At 36.4% G+C, this 16173-nt stretch overlaps 1 pseudogene; it reads right to left on the bottom strand.

The window, feature by feature from the left end:
• The window catches only part of LOC100925481, a 33899-nt pseudogene that overhangs the window by 17383 nt on the left and 343 nt on the right, over positions 1-16173 (bottom strand).

Here is a 16173-nt window from a genome sequence, read left to right as displayed (position 1 = left end):
AGGAGTAGGGAAGGGAGGGAAAAAAATTTGGAATATAAGCTTTTGAAAGGGTAAAGTTGAAAATTATCTTTACATGTATTTTGAAAAATAAAAAAGTTTTTAGTATAAAAAAAAAAGCAAATATTACCTCCTTTGAATCACCAGAAGCTTGGAAGATAAGTGTTATTATTAGCTCTGATTTGCAGTAGAATAACTGAAAGAGGTAGAAATTGTGACTTGCCCATGAGTTACATACCAAGTAAGTGTCTTAAGACAGTTTTTAAACTCAATCTTGTTGAGTCCAAGTTCAGTGGTCTATTCACATACCACCTGACTGTATCTAAATATGGTAAATATGTACAATTAGATGGATTTGAGATAGATTAAATGACTGGATCTAAGAAGCAGTTATTGACAAGCTGATATCGAGGAAGAAGTTAGAAGCACCTCTTATTGTTCATACCAAGCACATCCATTCAGAAAAATAATGGGCGATGGAGATGGGAAGGCAGGAAACATCTTCTTATAATAGTAAAGAACTGAAAATTAAGGGATTACTCATCATTTTAAGATGTCTAAACAAATTATGGTCCATAAATGTTATGGAATATTATTGTGTTATAAGAAATGATAAAAAGGGGTGCAGATAATCTTGGGAAGTTACCTAGATGAATTGATACAAAGTTAAGTGAACAGAACCAGTAAAATGACTTACACAATGACAACAGCATTATAATAACAAACAACTTTGAGAGACTTAAAAAGTACCAACAACCGTTCCAGAGGAATCACATGCTACCCATCTCCTAAGAGAGAGGTGATGGATACAAGATATAAAGTAAGACATACAATTTTGGATATGGCTCATGTCCAAGTATTGCCTACCTATACCTATACATATTTGTTATAAAGGTTTTTTTTTAAAGCCAGTTAAGGAGGGAGTGAGGGGAAAGAGAAGATGAGGGGGAGAGAGAGAGAGCAAAAAATAATTTTAAAAATTAGATTTGGAAGAAAAATGACAAGCTAAATGTTCTGGCTTGGAATAGTCTCAGGCAAATCTTATTTTATTTGTTTAGCCTTTGGATTTTGTGCCTTAATATTATTTTATGCAACCAGGTTTTCTTTGGATTGCTTCCCTCATCCTTCACTGACATGAAAAAGATGTCAGACCTGCTGTGCTTTGTAGTGTGAGTTCACCAGGCCTTATGTTTTACATATGGGAAGCCTCAGTGAGTCTTGAATGAAGAGCCCATCTCTGCTCTCCTTCAGGACCACTGAAAGTCAGCAAGGGGGTTCCTCTTTCTTCCACCCAGGCACATAAAAACACGAGTTTGAAACCCAGTATTTGGATCACTTAGCTTTGTTGCCATCACCGGTTTTTTTCTCTGGGTTTTTTTGTTGTTGTTTTTTTGCTAGCACTGGCTTGAGTCAGAAAAACAGCCTGTACCAATGACCAGCAGAGAGAGGGAGAGGAAGATAGCTCCAAGCCTTGGTGGGGGATCACCTCACTCTTCTGATGCTCCTGTCATCCCCACCATCTGTCTTCCTTCTGATACTGCCAGCAGAAGCCAGGAAAGGCTCCTTTAAAAAGTACCTGAGAATGAAGCAGTCTTGCCATTTTGGAAACAGTCAGCTGTCTCTGGCTGTGGCGACTTGCAATCCACAAGGCTGTTAGTGGGCTCTCTTCCTGGGAGGCAATTCTTCTCATGGTCACAATGGAAGCAGAATGATTCCCATCTTGTTTGCACCATCAGTGATCTCACATTCCTTTCACCAGTACATCTTTTGTTATGTGTATAATGAGAATGTCAGGCCTGGAAGGGACCTTAAATAATTAGATTTTATAGAAGCAACTGAGTCTCAGAGGTTGTGGCTAGCTTAAGGGCACATGGGAATATATAATATAAGTAGGGCTCGAACTCAGATGTTCTGGCTGGAGATATGTTGTTCCTTCTACTACCTCACACTGCCTTACCTAATTCCTGTTTCATGGCTTATCCTGCTCTCTCCCCACCAAAACCGCAAACTAATTCTGCTAGGATGTGAATAAGTATTTTCTCAGATATAAGACTTTTATTTTTAATAAAGCCTTCTAGAGATATTACCTTATTTCAAAGGAGTGATACAAAGCAAAATCAAAGGGATTTCAAAATCCAAGGCAATCTGAAGGGGGTGAGGAGACAAACCCTTTCTTAGATTATTATAATACATCTGTTCACTATGATGTGAGCCGGATGGTTATTTTAGGTTCAGCAAATCAAGTTTGTGATGCTCAGTTTGAGAAAAACCAATGTGGAACGAACTATAGAGAGTTAATATTAGGCATGATCCATGGTCCCCAGAAAAAATCAGAGATGTTTGAGTCTCTAAATGACTGGTCTATGGGAAAGAACAGAAGATTTTAAGACAGGAGAGAACTGAGTTCAAATAACAATTTTTACATTTATCAGCCATGACCTTAAGCAGAGTTAAAAGAAAGTTTACAGTTATGACCATAAAGATGGATAAAATCATGCAACAAGTCTAATGGTCTATCACAAACTTATGTTATATATGTAATGTTAGCTGGGCCTTCCCTGTTACTAGGAAATCTTAGTACATTCCCATAAATAGTCATTATCTCATCATAGCAGCTCATCCAAACCTTTTCAACCCTCCTCAAGTATTCCAAAGCTTCTGCTTCTTCCACTTTTTCAGCTGAGAAACATATTTTAATTTTTTTTAACAATACCTTTTTATTTTTCCAATACATTCAAACATAGTTTTCAACATTCACCTTTGCAAACTTTGTGTTTCAGATTTTTCTGCCTCCCTTTTCCCCATCTCCTTTCACAGACATCAAGCAATCCACTCTAGGTTAACATATGCAATTCTTCCATACATATTTTCACATTTGTCATGCTGTATAAGAAAAAATCAGATCAAAAGGGAAAAAAAATGAGAAAGAAAAAAAACAAACAACAACAAAAAAGTGAAAATACTATGCTTTGATCCACATTCAGTTTCCATAGATCTCTCTTTGGATATAGAAGGCTCTTTCTATCACAAGTCTATTGGAATTGCCTTGAATCATTGCATTGCTGAGAAGAATCAAGTCTATCACAGTTGATCATCACATAATCTTGTTGCTATGTACAATGTTCTCTGGGTTCTATTTACTTTATTCAGCATCACTTCATGTAAATCTTTTCAGGCTTTTCTGAAATCAGCCTGTTGATTGTTTCTTATAAAACAATAATATTCCATAACATTCATATACCATAACTTATTCAGCCATTCCCCTACTGATTGGTATTCATTCAGTTTCTAGTTCCATGCCACTACAAAAGGGTTGCTACAAACATTTTTGTATACGTGGGTCCTTTTCCCTTTTTTATGATCTCTTTGGGATACAGATCCAGTAGAGACACAGCTAAGTCAGAGGATATGCACAGTTTAATAGCCCTTTGGGCATAGTTCCAAATTGTTCTCCAGAATATTTCGATCAGTTACAACTCCACCAACAATGTATTAGTGTCCTAGTTTTCTCACACTCCCTCTAACACTTATCATTATCGTTTCCTGTCATTCTAACCAATCTGAGAAGTATGAAATGGTACCTCAGAATTATTCTAATTTTCATTTCTCTAGTCAATAGTGATTTAGACCATGTTTTCATATGACTAGAAATGGCTTTAATTTCTTTATCTGAAAATTATCTGTTCATATCCTTTGACCATTTATCAATTAGGAAATTGTAATGTTCTGATTGGTTTTTCTGGAGGTCTCTGGACCTCTGTTTCAGAAGATTAATCACCATGAGAATAGCCAGGTGTTAAAGTCCAAAGTCCAACTTCTTTATTGTCTCCTTGCCTGGGGTCCAGTTAGCTTTCTTGAAGCCGTTCAGACAGGCCTTGGTCTCAGTGGGGGGGAGCAGGAGGACAGACCAGCCACCAAGAGGCTGATGAAGATGGAATGAATGTCTCTCCTTGGCTCTGAGAGCTTGAGCTCCCGCCTCCAGTCTTCTGTCTTCTCCGAGTCTGACCCTAGCTGAGTTTGTCCCAGCTTACATGCTCTATTCTAATTATGTTATCATAGGTGTGAATTTTGTAGAATAGGTGTCAATCTTGTGGAACTATATTAAGTACTAAGTACATGTACTGAACTAGAGAACTATTAATCACCATGCTAAACTAGATAACCATTGTCTTATCAGTTCCACTGAGTTAGTACCTTGTAAGAATCCTTGTTTTAAATACAGAGTTGTGGCCCATAACAGGGAATGGCTTGTATTCTTATAAATTTGAGTCAAATCTCTATATGTTTTAGAAATGAGGTTTTATCAAAACCCTGAATATAAAAAAATTTCCCCCAGCTTTCTGCTTCCTTTCTAATCTTGGCTGCATTGGTTTTGATTGTACAAAACCTTTTTAATTTGATGTAAACAAAATTATCCATTTTGCATTTCATAATATGCTCTAGTTCTTTTTTGGCCATAAATTCCACCCTTCTCCACTCCACAGGTCTTAATCTCCTAATTTGCTTATAGTATCACCCTTTATATCTAAATCATGAACCCATTTTGACCTTATCTTGGTACAGGGTGTTAGGTATTGATAAGAAACATATTTTAATGAAAAATTGAATTGAAACAGTTTGTTGAGAGTTCCCTTTTCTCCCCTTTATCTCATATCACTTGGATTCCTTCTGTCACTATTTCTTTTTTCACCCTACGCCACATGATGAAGTAGCCCTTCTCCTTGTCAACCACTTTTCATACACAAATGATCCCATTCCATTCTGTGTCCTTTAATAAATTGCCTATTTCATAATTCCTACATTGTTACTTACCTTAAATCTCTTCAAATCTATTGACTGCTTCCCTAGTTCTTCCAAACATGCCTACATCTCCTTTATCTTCAAAAATCCTAATTTAATCCATCTATCCCACATCCAATCTGTTGTCAATGCCAATTTCACCTTTGTAACATCTCTTGAATATGTCTCCTTTTCTGATACACACTGATAAAGGCCCTCATCTCCTCACACGTGGAGTTCTGCAATAGTCTCCTGGTAGGTTTTCCTGCCACAATACTCTCCCCAATCCAGTCTATCCTCCATTAAGTGGCCAACATGGTTTCTCTAAATTACTTTGTCAACCACATCACCCCCTACTCAATAAACTCTAATAGTTCCCTGTCATCTTTAGGATCAAATATAAAATCCTCTGGCATTCAAAGCCGTTTGTAACCTAGCTTCACTTCCCCTTCTAGTCTTCTTACATCTTAAACCTCATCAACACACACACACACACACACACACACACACTTACTCTTTGAACCAGTGACACAGACCTCCTTGCAGTTCCTCAAACAAAATATTTCATCTGTCAATTCTGGACATTTTTGGTGGATGCCTCTCATTCCTAGAATATTCCCCCTCCTTATCTGTACCTCTTGGCTACCTTGGTTTCCTTCCAGTACCGGATAAAATCCTACTTTTTACAATAAATCTTGCCAAATCCCTCTTAACTCTAGTGCCTTCTCTCTGTTGATTATTTCCTATTTATTCTGTGCATAAGTTGTTTGTATATAGTTACTTGCATATTATTTCCCCCATTATATTGTGAATTCTTGAAAAGCAGGAACTATCTGTTTTGTCTATCTTTAACACACAGCATAGTGCCTATCACATAGTAGACACTTGAAAAATATTTTTTGACTGACACACATATACACACACACACACAAACACACACACAAGATTTATATTGGGGAGAAAGGTAAAGAGAAAAGTGTGGTGTAACTAATAGAATTTCAGAGTTGGAATAGATTTCAGTGGCTGTCTAGTTCAAGCCATACTTGAGCAAGCATTCTTTTCTACTATATACATGACAAATTTTTATCCATCCTTTTTTTGAAGTCCTGTAATGAGAGATAATTTACTCCTTCCTGTGATTATCCATTTTATTTTGGACTATGAATCTAATTATTATTTTTTTCCTTATATTAAAGCCAAATATTCCTCTTTACACTTTCCAGCTCCTGTCCCCCCAGCATTCTCCTTTCCTCATGAATTCAGTGCTTAATTCAAATTTTCCTCTTTATCTTAACTCTTGTCCTTGAAATTTTTAGGGAATTTTAACATATGTGCTGATACTCCTTCAAACCTTTAACTTTCTAGTTCCTTAGTCTACCTAATTCCTATGACCTTACTCCTTCATGCACCTCAGTTACACATAGAGATAAGATGGTCATCCTTGATCCTTGATCTTGCATCACTTTTAAATCTTCCACTTTTATGTTCGTGAACTCTGAAATTCCTTTGTCTAATCATAACATTTTATCATTCCATCTTTCTCTCTGACTTATGATGGCTAACCCTTTACTTTTTCCTTATAATAATCTTTAATTTCTTTACTTCTTTCCTCTACACTAGTTTCTTTTCCCTTTCTTATCTCTATCCCTTGGTGAAACAATTCATCTCTATACTGTCCTCTTCACTGAAGTCCCTTGATAACTTATCCTATCTCCAATCATATCTTGCCACAACCCAACCTTAGATAGCTCCAACTCTGTCACCTTTATGCCTCTTCACTTGTGCTGAATGCAGGTGGAGAAAATCACCAAACTTTCTGACTACATCCATAACAAATTTGTCTTTTATAATCTCAACTGAGCCATCATTCTCTAACTGAGTCATATCCAAACCATAAATATTCCAATTTTTTTTATTTCTTCTCAAAATTCCTACGGCATCCTCTCTTCCTATTCTCTTAGCTAAAGATTTGGACTCATAATTCATAGGAAAAACTGAGGCTATTTTGGAGAGCTCCCTCTTCTTATTCTCCTGATTTTCTATCCCGAAGATGCCTTCTGTCACTATATCCTCCTTCACTCCATCTCACATGAAGAGATAGCCCTTCTCTTTGCCCATACAAAATCCTCTACACATATAAGTGATCCAATTCTATCCCATTTTCTTCAACAGTTGCCCTATCACTCCCAATTTTTCACTAACCTTCCATCTCTTTTTACTACTGGTTATGTCTTTGATGCCTCCAAACTCAGCCCTTTCCATTACAAAATAAAAAACAAACAAAACCCTACGTGATCCAACTATACCTGCTATCATTCTTAAATCTTTCCTCCCCTTCCTGACTAAACTCCTTGAGAAGACATCTATAACAGGTGTCTCCACTTATCCTCTTCTCAACTCCATGCTGTTGGGTTTCCTATTTCATTCAATTGACATTCCTTTCTCCAAGGTTACCAGTGGTCTCTTAATTGACAAAGCTAAGAAACTTTTATGAATCTTCAACTTTCTCTGCAGATTTTGACACTGGGAATCAGCTTCTTCTGAATATTTTCTTTTTTTCTAGGCTTTTGTGACAATGTTCTGTAATGACTATCCTCTTACTTATCTGATATATCTTTCTTAGTCTCTTCTGTCAAATCTTTCTCTAGGTCATACTACCTGTGGAGGCCCTCCAAGAATATGTCCTTGGTTCCAGTCTTTTGCCTCTGCTTATTATTTTCCTTATTGATCTAATCATATCTAATGGGTTTGATTATTTTCTCAATGCAGATGATTCTCAGATTTATTTATTTAACTGTAACCTCTGTCCTGACTTCCAATCTTGAACTACAAACTGTCTATTTTATACTTACATTAGAATGGTAATTTCACATTCCATATGTCCAAAACAAGTTATCATCTTTCCCCCTAAACTCTCCTAACTTCCTTACTACTCTCTCAGGGTACCACCATTCTGGCAGGCTCCCTTTCTTACTATCATCCTCAATTCCTTATTTATATTCACCCCACATATGCAATCTATTACCAAGCCTACTTCCATATTACTCATTCTTCTCTATCTACTAACACAACTACCACTCTAGAGCATGTCTTTAATATATAACACCTGGACTATTTCAATGGCCTTTTTATTGGTCTCCTTGCTTCAAGCTCCTCCTCACTTTAGTTAGTCCATTCTCCATTCAGTTGCTAAAGTGATCTTCCTAAAGTGAAAGACTGACAACATTATTCAGTAAACTTTATTACTTATAGGATCAAATAGAAAAATCTTTTATTTGGATTTTGAAGTCTTTTACCACTCTATGTCTTCCCACCATTTCTGTATTATACTTTGCTCCCTTCCCTATATACTTTAATTTATTGACACTGGCTTCTTGCTGTCCATCACACCTAACACTTCATCTTCTGACTACATACTTTATCACTGTCTGCACTCCCACCCCAATGCTCTGCTTCCTGGATTTCTTCAAGATTCATCTCAAATATTATCTTCTACAAGAGGTTCTTCCGAGATCCCTCAACCCCCTCCAACTCCCATGTGTTCAGTATATACAAAATTATATATAAGCTCCTTGAGCACAGAAGCCTGGTTCATAGGAAACACTTAAATGAATACTTGTTGACTGAATCCACAATTTGTTCCTAATTTTTCCTTCTGGACCTAAACAGATCAAGGCAAAGTCTTCTTCTATTTCATAACTCTTCAATTTCTTGAAGACAGCTCTTGGGCCATATAAGTTTTCTCTTTTCTAGGTAAGGAGAAGGCCATTCCTTAATCCTTCATCTGAGGCCCATTACCAACTTTATTACCCAGATACTCAAGTTTATTAATGTCCTTCTCAAAGTGTTATGCTTAGAATTAGACCTAATGTAGCCTGACCAGGTCTATTATTTCCTAATAATTCCTGGTTATTAATCCTCTGGGTACATTCTAAGATTAAATTTTTTCTTGGTTGTCAATTTATAAGTTTCATTTTTTTAAACAAAAACATTTTATTGAGGTGCTAAGTACTATGAGGACACAAAACTGAATCATACATACAAATAATCATAATACAGCATATAGGGTAAAAGGGAATGAGAGGCACAGAGTGCTGTTCAGAAGAATTCAGAAGAAGGGGAAGTCATTTCTCATAGCAGGGGATGACACTGGCACAAGGAGAGCTCATAGAGGAGGTAGCTTTGAAGCTGGGCCATGAAAGACAGACAAGACTGGCATGGGGTTTGGAGGGAGAGGAGAATGGTAAGATTTACAGATTTTAGAATTTAGAGTTATAAAGAACTTAGAAATCATCTATTGAGGAGTTCCCAATCATTCTGGTTTTCTTAGTTCCCAGATCCCTTGGCTTTCAGTATAATTCTACATACTCTTTAACCTAAAAGGAAATCAATTCTAAAGTTTATTATTCATAAGCACTTAAATAATACTAAAAATTCAAATTATTTCAATGAGAGATCTTTTCTTTCTAGAGAAAAATAAAACAATACAAGTTTAAGGGTGGTAAGGAAGTCTATGGAGTTAATCATTTCACCCCCACTTAGTTCTGATGCTTTTATTAGGTGACAAAAGCTCTCACTGAATATATTAATCAGAGGTGTAAACTAGGTGTGACTAAACCTAGATACCTCCATTTCATCAATCAAAATCATTTCAACAAAGCATGACAGGAAGTCTGTTCAGATTGGTTGAGGGATTAGTTATGGCCTGTAAGGCTTGATTAAAGCCATCAAGCTAATTTGGAATAGTGGACTGGAGCATATGGCAGGCTAGAGGAAAAAGAACACCTTCAGCCCACATTTGAAGGGAGAAGACTATCTTGCTGCCCCTCCGCTTTTCCAACTTTGACTAGGAAAAGACATTAGGAACTTTGAAGGATATAGAATTTTGGACTTATCTGTATTATCTTAAGTATATCTTTACAGATATACTTATCTGTATATCTAGTGGTATCCCCAGAACAGTTGACATATATGAGCCAAGGACAAACTAGTCACCTGAGAAAAGGAACTTTAGACTTTTTAAAAAGCCCAGAAGTTACACCATGACTAAGGGCAATTTCATGAATACCACAAAAAAAAATAAAAGAACATTAAAGAAATCAAGAACTGTGAGTTACCCATTTGTATGGATATGCTGGCAAATGTCTAATAATTGGATTTCTGAACAACAGCAACAACAAAATATACATGTTATATTATTAAGTTTGATTTGCTTTATTAACATTTTCCCATCATTTTCTTAAGTCTGGATACTAAAATAAATAAATAAATAAATAGATAAACTCAGCTCAGATTTGTAGCTTTTGTGATTTCTGAGGTGTAAATTCTTGCACTGGAAATTTAATAACTGGCTCTTTGAACCCTAACATACTATAAATTTTGTTCTATGTGTTTGCTAAACTTGAGACTATACTGCCTTCATTCTATGTGTGTTAGTTGGAGAGTGATATAAATTTTGAGGGAATGTTTATGCTAACTGTTCTTAGAATATCACCTAAGTAGATAACATCTTTCTAAAACCTAATTATGGAGAGAAGCACATTGGTAGAAAGGCTCATGATTTATAGCCCAGTTTCTTAGACAGTGGTTCTTGACCCTATAAGGGGTATCATAACTGAATATGGGGGTCTTAAAAATATGATTTATTATCAATAGTCTGATTTGTATATCCATTTTATATACCTATATACCCAGTGTTTACATTAAAATTTGTCAGGCGAAAAGAGTCATGAATGGGAAACATTTAAGAAGGCCTGACTTAGAGTATTAGAAAAATACCTCCTTAATTAATTAAGATTTGAATGTTGATGGGAGATAGTGAACCTCGCTCTGAGGACTCAATATACTCCTACATCAGTTGGGGAATGTCTGTACAAATTGTAGTGTATGGTTGTGCCAGTTATTTCTAGTGGGAAAGATGAATATATGAGATAGCTAAGGGGTAACTATATAGTGCAGTGGATAGAACACTGGACCTAGAATCAAGAAGATCTAAGTTCAAATTTAACCATCACTGTGGAATGCTGGGTAAGTCGTTTAACCCAGTTTGCCTTGGTTTCCGTCTCTGTAACATGAGCTAGAGAGGGAAATAACAAAACCACTCTAGTAAATTTAACAAGAAACCCCCAAATGCGGTCAAAAGAGTTGAATGAAACTGAAATGACCGAACAACAAAACAGTTAAGAAGATGTTCTAGATTCATGACACTAATTCCAAGGGCTAGAGGGGTGATCAGTCTCTAAATTATTTATGTGGTTTAGACAAACGCTATCCCTGTGCTATTAAAATTTGAGAAAAAACAACAACACACAATCCATATATTTCTGATATGATTTATTGAAGCATATAAACTATAACAAGAAATGAATACTTTGAACAACATCTTAGTTGTACAATAAGCCTACCGAGGCTACCCCAGCTGGTGCTTTTATGGATAGAGACGCACTCTCCTCTGGACGAATATCACTTTAGTTGTTCCAACAGCCTTCTCCAAACTGATACAATCCTGAGTATTTGCATAAAGATAGAATTCCAAGTTTTTGACAGTAATGACATTTGAGGCTAAATTGCGCTAGCAGAGGGGGAAAAGATCTACTTCTAATATCATTTTTTAGCAGAAAGGTTCCCTTGTTCTCAGGTCTTCTTGAAGTTCTGAGAATGATAAAATCCAGGTGGCAAATGTTTGAGTTTAAGAATGGTATTTTCTTTATGCTAATTGGTCAGGGCACTTGTGGATAATCTTTCTACACACCTGATTGGTATTTCAGACCATCTGGCCTAAGCTCATATGCAAGACTTTCAAAGGCTTTAGATGTAGATGCTTCTGGTTTAGGGGGGGGAACCTAAAATAGATTGGTTCTTGTACAATCCATAATATTGGAAGATGGCAGTTATTTCAGGATGTGGAGTTTTCTAAATTTGCATGCTAATAAATATCTTAGGGATAACCTTGATAGAGGTTACTATTATATCTGAATGAAAAGATAAGTACAGAACTTTTTGCAAGTTGGAAGAAAAAAATCTTATTGCACTTTTGACAAGCAAATTTGTGAGTTTACAAGAGGAAATGCTTCTTAGAAAATAATCGTTGTTAGCTAATAGCAACTAGTGGTGAAGTACAGACTCTGAAGACCCCAAGTTCAAATTTTGTTTCAGACACTTGTTAGTTGCGGAATGCTACATAAGTCAATTAATATCTGTCTATTTTGATTTCCTTCACTGTAAAATGGAAATAGTAGTAGTTATTCTAGAACTAATGAGATATTTGCTTAAAAAAAGAAAGAAATCTCAGCATAGTGATTGGCATATAGTAGGTGCTATATAAATACTTATTCCCTTCCCCATTTGTATAGAACTTCAAGCTTTGCAAAGTGCTTTACAAATATTACCTCATTTTATTTTCATGGCAACCCTGGGAATAAATACTACTATTATCCCTATTATAGTTGAGGAAACCGAGGCAAACAAGTTAAGTGATTTTTGAAGGCAAATAGCTAGTAAATGTCTGAGGTTCAACCTGAACTCAGAACTTCCTGATTTCTGGTCCAGCTCCTATCCAGGACTTTTAACAAGAAAGCATAAAAGGATTATAATAAAACAATATTAATGTTTCTTCAATTTGGGAAAGAACCCTCCCTCCTCCCCCCACCCCCCATTGGAGGTCAAACTTGCACTTTCAATACAGAGTAAGTTGTAATTATAACAATAATAAAAATTAAAATACTGGGTATGAACCATCACTTAGGGGGATGGGGAGATCTTTAAACATTAAAAACTCCTCATATCATGAGATAGATCATAGCACCCAAACTAAGATACTGACTGATAAAGAAAAGCAACCCAGAGCAGTGACTTCATAACGGGTTGGCTGAACAGACTTAGTGAATTGTCATTCATGGCTTGATACCAACCTGTAAGTAGATCTCTAGTAGTGTCCATAGGCTGATTAACATTTTTGTCAGGGACAGAGATGATATAAGCATCAATGATAAACTTCTCAGATTTTCAGATGTCTTAAATTGAGAGAATTAACCAATATGGTGCCTGACAGAATCAGGCTGTGTTATTTGCAGGAATCTAATAACATGAAATTTAATAAGGATAAATGTTTTACACTTGAGTCTGAAGAATTAACTTTACAAAAATAAGATGATATATTTGTCTAGTTAGCAATTCATATTTTTTAAAAAAGAACTAGAGGTTTTAGGAAACAGAAAGCCCAATGTTATTCAATAGTTACTATAGTTGTAAAAAGAGTCTATGCAATCTTAGACTACATTAAGAGAGACTATCAAGGAGATAGTATCATTATACTCTGTCCTGATCAGACCATATCTGTAGCACTGTGTTAATTTCTGGCACCATGATTTTGGGTGTACATTTCTAAGGCAGAGTTTCTGGAAGAGGATATCCAACATAGTGAAGGACTTTGATATCATACCATATGAAAACTGTCTGAAGAAAGTGAGAATGCTCAGTTTGAAAAAGACTTATGAGATATAACAGCTAACTTCAAGTATTTTAATGACTATCAAGTGGAAGAAGATTTGGCCCCAAAGGAAAGAATAAGGAATAAGGCTGGATATTGCCAAAGTAGAAACTAATTTCATAGAAAGAAAACATCCTAGTGATTAGAAGTATCCAAAAGCAGAATGGAATGTTCCAGGAGGGGGTTGGTTCTCTCTTACTGAGGATCTTCTAACAAAAAATGGTTGATCATTTGTTGAGTGTGTCATAGAGTAAATTCTTACTTAAGAAAGGGTTGGGCTAAGTTTACATTAAATCTTTCTTAAAGACTCTGTGATTCTGAAAATATACTGAGTAGAGATGCCATAGATCAATACTAAAGCAGCCACAACCACAGCCATAATATCTGCTAAAGACAAATATCAATTCTTTTTTAAAATTATTTTTATTTATAGCTCTAATTATATATCTGTTCTATAACTGTTTTATATTTATCTGTTCCAATACTATAAGACATTGGAAATAAAAGTAGCCCATGTAAACAAATTGATCACAGACCTTTCCAAATGCTTGGCTTGTGTTTTTTTCTAAGAGCTTCATAGCCTCTTATGATTTAGTGCTGGAAGGGCCCCCTTATAAATCATTTAATCCAAGTTGCTCATTTCCAGATGAGGAACCCAAGGGCTTAGGGATTTCAGGGGACTTGCTGAAGGGTATAGATATATAACTATCTTGTCTCCAGATTCAGTGATTTTTCCATTATATCACACTGATTTAGACTGAGTGAATTTATTGAATTTAATCATAGTGTTATAACTATTTATCAAATAATACTTATTTAGGTGTTTGAGTAAGCTATAAAGAGCTGGGAGCCTGGATTCTAGTTTGGGGTCTGTAGTTATGTCACCCTGGGCAAATCACTTAATTCAGCAAATCAACAACTATTCACGAATATGCTTTCCAAAGCTTTCTGCCATTAAGGATATAAAAATAAACTCCAATCTCCGTTCTCCAGGAGCTCCCCTACTGTGGCAGAGGAGACACAACTCCTACACAAGTGATTGGAATATATCGGCAGGCTACAAAGTCCTATGAGAGTTCAGAGAAGGGATCGAAGCCAGAAGGATTGGGGAGGATTTCATACAAGTAGATCCACACCTTGAAGAATGCACTTAATTACATTCTTCTTTGTATTTCAGTTCTTTATTGTATATCACTTTTTCTCCTCTACAAGACTGTTTGTAACCTCAAGGACAGCAGCTGCTACTTAATTCATCTTTGTATCCATCAGAGTGGATATGAAGGTGACCCAGGGTCTTGAATATAATAAGTCTTTTAATGATTTAAAAATCAAAAAACTTGAGTGTGTCTATCCATCAGAGGCTTTGCAGAAGGAGGGGAGTCTAGTATGATTTTCTCTAGAGACACTAGAATGGTAACTCTGAAGAGGTATCTATCTCATGGAGTGAAAACAGTACTAGATTGGCATTCTTTGGTAATCTTGGTTAGAATCCTGTGTCCCTTACAGTGTGATCCTGGGTAACAACACCTTACTTCTCTAGCTTTCAATTTCTTATCTGTAAAATGAGGGCAGAAGTTTTTCAAGTTTTTGTGTGTATGTGTGCTGTTAATTTTTCAACAATTTGGTGAAGCCAATGGACCCCTTCTCAATATTTAAAAATTCATAATAACTAGGATTACAATAGAAAGCAATCACTTTGATAGAGTTAACCATATACATGTGTGCATCTACAAATTGTATGTATGTATGTAAATCTATACATACATATACACATATGTGTATATATCTAGGTTAAAAAATCCTGAGATGATCTCCAATTTTCCTCGTAGTTCCATGTCCACAAAATTTGAGCTTTTTTTTTTTTTTTTTTTGGTCGAATAATAAACTCTGGAATTGAAACTTTATTCAGAAACTAAGGCAAGGGTAATGTATGAATTTTGTTCTCTCTGAAGAAGACAAACCTAGTTTTCCGAGTGACAAAAGACTCTGGAAAGGATACGTTTTAAATGTCTTGACCAATATTCCCACAAATGACTCATCCATTCCCTTTTCTGGGAAATGGGGAGAAAAGGAAAATTCATCTTCTGAAGACACTTTGCATGTCTCTTAAGGAAGGGGAGATGAGGATGAGAAAGGGGTCAACAGAGCGAGGTAGCATAGTGAATAGAAAGCATCTTCCTACTGCCTTTAAGTCACCAAACGTATTCATAATAGTACACCTTAACATTCACAACAGTCCTGTGAACTAGGTCGTGAAAGTATTAGAACCAATTTACAGGTTAGTAAAAGAAAGGATCAAATTAATCTATGGGGGCGTGTGTAAATATCTGAATCAGGAGTACAATTCATTCATTCACTCCATTCTTTCAAACAGGCAAAAGAACCATTTATCCAGCACCTACTATGTGCAAGGCTCTTAGGGATGGAGTGAAAAATGAAAGTCCGTCTGACTGCTGGTACGCAACGGTCTACGATCATTCTACCTCTTAAGTCTAATAATATAGTTAACATAGAGCGCTTTAAGTTTTGAGCAGCTTTTTAAATCGCTTTTCTTATTGGATCTTATTGTGAAATAGAAAATAAAATGACCTCCGATTTATAAATGAAGACACTAGACACAGGCAGGAGTGATTTGTCCAGGGGTCACGCCGCTAGCGTTGTGCGCTAGGATTTAAACCTGAGTTACTGATCCAAGTTCATGCAGGGCACTAGGGATGCAAACCTGGAATCTGAGGAGGACTGCGCTCCGGAGAGCTCCGCTGGGCGTTCCTTGCTTTCTAGACCCAAGGAAGCCGCCCCTCGCCCAGCTCCCTAGGCCAGGCTGCTCCGGACTTCCTGCCTGCTGCAGAGGCTGGGGACTGGGGCGGGGCAGGGGCGGACCGAGTGACCCGGCGCTACCAGAATTCCCC

Source organism: Sarcophilus harrisii, chromosome 2, assembly GCF_902635505.1.
Source record: "Sarcophilus harrisii chromosome 2, mSarHar1.11, whole genome shotgun sequence".
NCBI classification, from domain to species: domain Eukaryota; kingdom Metazoa; phylum Chordata; class Mammalia; order Dasyuromorphia; family Dasyuridae; genus Sarcophilus; species Sarcophilus harrisii.
The sequence above is the reverse complement of the archived record's forward strand: the minus strand, read 5'-3'. Positions and strand labels throughout refer to the sequence as shown.